The sequence below is a fragment of the Drosophila takahashii genome, unplaced genomic scaffold (genome assembly GCF_030179915.1).
Source record: "Drosophila takahashii strain IR98-3 E-12201 unplaced genomic scaffold, DtakHiC1v2 scaffold_190, whole genome shotgun sequence".
Taxonomy (NCBI): Eukaryota; Metazoa; Arthropoda; class Insecta; order Diptera; family Drosophilidae; genus Drosophila; species Drosophila takahashii.
The window spans coordinates 28,414-36,072 of NW_027221689.1; the positions used below are offsets into that span (position 1 = coordinate 28,414).

At 36.4% G+C, this 7,659-nt stretch overlaps 3 non-coding genes across 3 annotated transcripts; all 3 read right to left on the minus strand.

Moving 5' to 3' along the window:
• Positions 1 to 266: 266 nt before the first annotated feature.
• LOC138914437 (large subunit ribosomal RNA) lies at positions 267 to 4,223 on the minus strand. The gene has a single exon (XR_011420288.1). It is a non-coding gene; the product is annotated as a large subunit ribosomal RNA (ribosomal RNA).
• A 398-nt stretch (positions 4,224 to 4,621) lies between these two features.
• On the minus strand, positions 4,622 to 4,800 carry LOC138914439 (5.8S ribosomal RNA). Its single transcript, XR_011420290.1, has one exon. It is a non-coding gene; the product is annotated as a 5.8S ribosomal RNA (ribosomal RNA).
• A 623-nt stretch (positions 4,801 to 5,423) lies between these two features.
• On the minus strand, positions 5,424 to 7,418 carry LOC138914434 (small subunit ribosomal RNA). The gene has a single exon (XR_011420285.1). It is a non-coding gene; the product is annotated as a small subunit ribosomal RNA (ribosomal RNA).
• Between the last annotated feature and the right edge of the window lie 241 nt (positions 7,419 to 7,659).

Sequence of the window (7,659 nt, forward strand, 5' to 3'; positions counted from 1 at the left end):
CGTCACTAATAGGATGACGATTCAGTTGGCTACCTTAAGAAGTACATATACTTGCATATGTCTCTTATTTGCATGTTCGGACTTAGAATATTTTTATACGCGTCACTAATAGGATGACGATACATATGGCTACCATTGTTAAATATATTTAAATAAAATTTATTTAAATATAATTATTATTTTATATATATATATTTTATATATATATATATATTCTGACTTAAAAAAGCCAAACAAAATAAACACAATTAAATTTATGTTTATTATCGAATCATCAAGCAAAGGATAAGCTTCAGTGGATCGCAGTATGGCAGCTGCTCAACCACTTACAACACCTTGCCTGTTACAAAAGTCGTTTACAATTGATTCTAGGCTTTGTCATTGTATTAAATAATGCTTTTATATGTAACTAGCGCGGCATCAGGTGATCGAAGATCCTCCCAATTTACTATGTTACAAATTACATTGGCATCACATCCATTGTCGTTTATAAAGTAAATTATAAACTTTAAATGGTTTAGAAGCCATACAATGCAAATTGCCCCTTATTTATCATTGCAGTCCAGCACGGATACGACCTTAGAGGCGTTCAGGCATAATCCAACGGACGTAGCGTCATACCACTGTTCGCTCGAACAAGTATTGTGCCATTGGTCCGTACCTGCGGTTCCTCTCGTACTACGCAGGAATGCTGTCGCAACAACGTTTTGTCATTAGTAGGGTAAAACTAACCTGTCTCACGACGGTCTAAACCCAGCTCACGTTCCCTTGCATGGGTGAACAATCCAACGCTTGGTGAATTTTGCTTCACAATGATAGGAAGAGCCGACATCGAAGGATCAAAAAGCGACGTCGCTATGAACGCTTGGCCGCCACAAGCCAGTTATCCCTATGGTAACTTTTCTGACACCTCTTGTTAAAAACTCTTTAAACCAAAAGGATCGATAGGCCGAGCTTTTGCTGTCCCTGTGTGTACTGAACACCGAGATCAAGTCAGCATTTGCCCTTTTGCTCTATGTGTGGTTTCTGTCCGCACTGAGCTGGCCTTGGGACACCTCCGTTATTATTTGAGAGATGTACCGCCCCAGTCAAACTCCCTACCTGGCAATGTCCTTGAATTGGATCATACCTGAGTAATTGGAGTTATACCAAATTTTCAAATCAAAAATACATAAATGCACCGTTTTATTAAAGAATTTGTTTGCGATTATATAACAAACTCGTGATACTTTGATCAAGAAGCTTGCATCAAAACCCAATACCATAAGATATAATAAATATATCCGTATAATGGCTAGGAAATGATACACGTTCCATTTAATCAAGTAAGTAAGGAAACAATAAGAGTAGTGGTATTTCATTGACGATACCAAACCGAAGTCTAATATCTCCCACTTATTCTACACCTCTTATGTCTCCTTACACTGCCAGATTAGAGTCAAGCTCAAAAGGGTCTTCTTTCCCCGCTAATTATTCCAAGCCCGTTCCCTTGGCTGTGGTTTCGCTAGATAGTAGATAGGGACAGTAGGAATCTCGTTAATCCATTCATGCGCGTCACTAATTAGATGACGAGGCATTTGGCTACCTTAAGAGAGTCATAGTTACTCCCGCCGTTGACCCGCGCTTACTTGAATTTCTTCACTTTGACATTCAGAGCACTGGGCAGAAATCACATTGTGTCAACACCCGCTAGGGCCATCACAATGCTTTGTTTTAATTAGACAGTCGGATTCCCCAAGTCCGTGCCAGTTCTGAATTGATTGTTAATTGATAATCGTTATAATTAATAAGAACTAATTGGTTTGACCCAATTAGTATTCTTAAAAATTTTAGCAAGAAAGTTCCACAATTGGCTACGTAACTAACTATCCGGGGAACAAGTAACTAACATAAATGCTAGAAACTCTATTTACCCAGAACGAGCACATAAACCATGTTATTGTTTCCCAATCAAGCCCGACTATCTCAATCTTCAGAGCCAATCCTTATCCCGAAGTTACGGATCTAATTTGCCGACTTCCCTTACCTACATTATTCTATCGACTAGAGACTCTTCACCTTGGAGACCAGCTGCGGATATTGGTACGGCCTGTTGAGAAGTTTGCGTGTCCCCACCATAAATTTTCAAGGTCCGAGGAGAAAATATCGACACAACAGTATATGTCATGCTCTTCTAGCCCATCTACCATATCTCTCTGCGAAAGACTTCCATGGTAGTACGGCTATAAAACAGAAAAGAAAACTCTTCCGATATCTCTCGACGGCTTCTTTATGGTCGTTCCTGTTGCCAGGATGAGCACGAGGCCCATATTTAATAACAAACGGATACTCAACAGGTTACGGAATTGGAACCGTATTCCCTTTCGTTCAAAATTATTCAAGTATATTATATTAGCTTGATTTGTATATATTGCGTTTTTGGTTTTACTTGAAAATTTTCGGCTTTCGCCTTGAACTTAGGACCGACTAACTCGTGATCAACCACTGTTCACACGAAACCCTTCTCCACTTCAGTCCTCCAAGGTCTCATTCGATTATTTGCTACTACCACCAAGATCTGTACCAATGGCAGCTCCATGCAGGCTTACGCCAAACACTTCTACGCATACCATTGTACCTTCCTACTCACTAAAGTTTCAAAATTTATATCACAAGTAATATAAATCATCTACTTTAGCGGTAATGTATAGGTATACAACTTAAGCGCCATCCATTTTAAGGGCTAGTTGCTTCGGCAGGTGAGTTGTTACACACTCCTTAGCGGATTTCGACTTCCATGATCACCGTCCTGCTGTTTTAAGCAACCAACGCCTTTCATGGTATCTGCATGAGTTGTTAATTTGGGCACCGTAACATTACGTTTGGTTCATCCCACAGCGCCAGTTCTGCTTACCAAAAGTGGCCCACTGGGCACATTATATCATAACCTTAAACTTCATATCAAGAAAGTTAAGGTTCTTACCCATTTAAAGTTTGAGAATAGGTTAAGATCGTTTCGACCCTAAGGCCTCTAATCATTCGCTTTACCAGATAAGATTATTTTATATAATATTAAAATGCACCAGCTATCCTGAGGGAAACTTCGGAAGGAACCAGCTACTAGATGGTTCGATTGGTCTTTCGCCCCTATACTCAATTCTGACAATCGATTTGCACGTCAGAACTGTTTCGGTCTTCCATCAGGGTTTCCCCTGACTTCAACCTGATCAAGTATAGTTCACCATCTTTCGGGTCACAGCATATATGCTCAAGGTACGTTCCAGTTAGAGGCATAAATAATATAAATATCATTATACATAACTATATAGAACGCCCCGGGATTGTGTTAATTAGCTATAAATAGTTAAAAAACTAATCCCATTATTAGTCAAGTTAATTACGCTATTAGGTTTATATCCCAATAACTTGCACATATGTTAGACTCCTTGGTCCGTGTTTCAAGACGGGTCCCGAAGGTATCCTGAATCTTTCGCATTGTTAATCCTACAAGTGCATATAATAAACACAAAAATCAATGATAATCATGCCATTATATAATTCCGAAAAATTAACGCACTGTATTCATATAAATCTATCAGCACTTTATCAAATTAATAACATTTATTCTGTGTTAAAATGCAAGCAATTTAATTTGAATAAACTATAAGTTATATTTTATGATAAATTTGGTATGCTAATAGATTACAATGTCCTTATATGGAAAAAATGCACACTATTATCATAATATTGTTTAAATATTACAATTTTAATGATGAATTTTCCATAACGGATATTCAGGTTCATCGGGCTTAACCTCTAAGCAGTTTCACGTACTGTTTAACTCTCTATTCAGAGTTCTTTTCAACTTTCCCTCACGGTACTTGTTTACTATCGGTCTCATGGTTATATTTAGTTTTAGATGGAGTTTACCACCCACTTAGTGCTGCACTATCAAGCAACACGACTCTTTGGAAACATCATCTAGTAATCATTAACGTTATACGGGCCTGGCACCCTCTATGGGTAAATGGCCTCATTTAAGAAGGACTTAAATCGTTAATTTCTCATACTAGAATATTGACGCTCCATACACTGCATCTCACATTTGCCATATAGACAAAGTGACTTAGTGCTGAACTGATTTCTTTTCGCTCGCCGCTACTAAGAAAATCCTTGTTAGTTTCTTTTCCTCCCCTAATTAATATGCTTAAATTCAGGGGGTAGTCCCATATGAGTTGAGGTTGTATATAACTTTTATTTGCAATTAATTCTTTATATATAATGATAAAACATTTTATTAAATTCGTTTAAAGCTGACGTATATATATATTAATGGCATTTATTTGTAACGAATTAACGAAGAATAATAATATTGTCAACGTTTTTCATATTTCAAATCATTAATAAGAGACAATTCTAGATAATATTTTATGCTAGACATTTCTCAGTATTATTTGATTGAAAAAGAAAATATTCCTCTTCGTTTTTCTCAAAGTTTAATTACTATTGTGAGATAATGTTTTTCATATATTTGTTAATATTATGAATAAAATAATTAAATTATTTTTATCCAATAATATACCATATGCTTATAAAATTTTATTATAAAATTTGTATAAACAACTTAATTAGCATAGTCTTACAACCCTCAACCATATGTAGTCCAAGCAGCACTATAAAATTAATTAAAGTACATAACAGCATGGACTGCGATATGCGTTCAAAATGTCGATGTTCATGTGTCCTGCAGTTCACACGATGACGCACAGTTTGCTGCGTTCTTCATCGACCCATGAGCCGAGTGATCCACCGCTTAGAGTTTTATAATATTGGTTTTAAATTTGGTCAAATATGTTTTTATTGAAAGAAATTAAAAATACACCATTTTACTGGCATATATCAATTCCTTCAATAAATGTATTTATATACCTAAAATAAATGCTGCGAAATGTCTTAGTTTTATATAAACAATATATATCAAAGTATTATTTGTAATGGCATTTGTTTGTTAATATATATTGATAATTTTATATAAAACATTAACCTGAAACCAGGTACAACATTGTATATTTTAGGTTGTTGCATTATCCAATGTATGATCATCATCAAATTAGTTGGCCAATACATCTCGCAACGCGTGTATATTATGGTCCATATACACACAAAAGTTTATAATAAATATATAAAATATATTTTATTATATTAATAATTCGATTTGCTTGTTCGAATTTTATGTTTGTTTCTATTTAATTTATTTGTAATAATATTATATTATTACAATATTTCGATTTGCTTGTTCGAAATTTATTTGATCTTTTACTTTTAAGATCATATTTTTGGTATAATTATTATTATAATTATTATGTATATATATATATATATTGGTAATTTGTATTAAATTTGTATTAACAAATTTTTTTATTAACGGTAAGGATATTATACAATAATGATCCTTCCGCAGGTTCACCTACGGAAACCTTGTTACGACTTTTACTTCCTCTAAATAATCAAGTTCGGTCAACTTTTGCGAAACAACCGTAACACACAAGGCGTCACAGTGATCACGTCCGGAGACCTCACTAAATAATTCAATCGGTAGTAGCGACGGGCGGTGTGTACAAAGGGCAGGGACGTAATCAATGCGAGTTAATGACTCACACTTACTGGGAATTCCAAGTTCATGTGAACAGTTTCAGTTCACAATCCCAAGCATGAAAGTGGTTCAGCGGTTTACCCGGACCTCTCGGTCTAGGAAATACACGTTGATACTTTCATTGTAGCGCGCGTGCAGCCCAGGACATCTAAGGGCATCACAGACCTGTTATTGCTCAATCTCATTATTGCTAGACGCAATTTGTCCATTTAAGAAGCTAGTGTCCTTATAATGGGACAAACCAACAGGTACGGCTCCACTTATATAAACACATTCAAACACAATAAACATTTTACTGCCACCATGAATGAAGGCTATATAAGCTTCAACACCATAATCCTGAAGATATCTATTTAATATATTTGAGTCTCGTTCGTTATCGGAATTAACCAGACAAATCACTCCACGAACTAAGAACGGCCATGCACCACCACCCATAGATTCGAGAAAGAGCTATCAATCTGTCTTACACACTTATGTTCGGACCTGGTAAGTTTTCCCGTGTTGAGTCAAATTAAGCCGCAGGCTCCACTCCTGGTGGTGCCCTTCCGTCAATTCCTTTAAGTTTCAGCTTTGCAACCATACTTCCCCCGGAGCCCAAAAGCTTTGGTTTCCCGGGAAGCGACTGAGAGAGCCATAAAAGTAGCTACACCCAATTGCTAGCTGGCATCGTTTATGGTTAGAACTAGGGCGGTATCTGATCGCCTTCGAACCTCTAACTTTCGTTCTTGATTAATGAAAACATCTTTGGCAAATGCTTTCGCTTAAGTTAGTCTTACGACGGTCCAAGAATTTCACCTCTCGCGTCGTAATACTAATGCCCCCAAACTGCTTCTATTAATCATTACCTCTTGATCTGAAAACCAATGAAAGCAGAACAGAGGTCTTATTTCATTATCCCATGCACAGAATATTCAGGCATTTGAAGCCTGCTTTAAGCACTCTAATTTGTTCAAAGTAATTGTACCGGCCCACAATAACACTCGTTTAAGAGCACTAATGCAGGTTTTTAAATAGGAGGAACATATGAAAAAATACAAGTATTTAAACACATATAAGAACTCCACCGGTAATACGCTTACATACATAAAGGTATAGTACTAACCACAATTGTAAGTTGTACTACCCGTATGAAGCACAAGTTCAACTACGAACGTTTTAACCGCAACAACTTTAATATACGCTATTGGAGCTGGAATTACCGCGGCTGCTGGCACCAGACTTGCCCTCCAATTGGTCCTTGTTAAAGGATTTAAAGTGTACTCATTCCAATTACAGGGCCTCGGATATGAGTCCTGTATTGTTATTTTTCGTCACTACCTCCCCGAGCTGGGAGTGGGTAATTTACGCGCCTGCTGCCTTCCTTAGATGTGGTAGCCGTTTCTCAGGCTCCCTCTCCGGAATCGAACCCTGATTCCCCGTTACCCGTTGCAACCATGGTAGTCCTAGATACTACCATCAAAAGTTGATAGGGCAGACATTTGAAAGATCTGTCGTCGGTACAAGACCATACGATCTGCATGTTATCTAGAGTTCAACCAATATAACGATCTTGCGATCGCTTGGTTTTAGCCTAATAAAAGCACATGTCCCATAAGGTTCATGTTTTAATTGCATGTATTAGCTCTAGAATTACCACAGTTATCCAAGTAACTGTTAACGATCTAAGGAACCATAACTGATATAATGAGCCTTTTGCGGTTTCACTTTTAATTCGTGTGTACTTAGACATGCATGGCTTAATCTTTGAGACAAGCATATAACTACTGGCAGGATCAACCAGAATAATGTTTTCGTTCATATTTCATTCATATTTTTTGAATAGAAATTAGTAATATAAATATAATAGATTTTATTTCCATTTTATATGTTCGGTTTTTCTTAAATATTGATTTTAATTCAATATTTTTTTTTTGCTTTGTGAAATAATTCTATTTTAATTCGAATACGGCCATTTTTATATGGCATTCGTATACGTTCTTTAATTTTTACTTGTTTCGCCACTAATATAACAAGTTTATAATTGA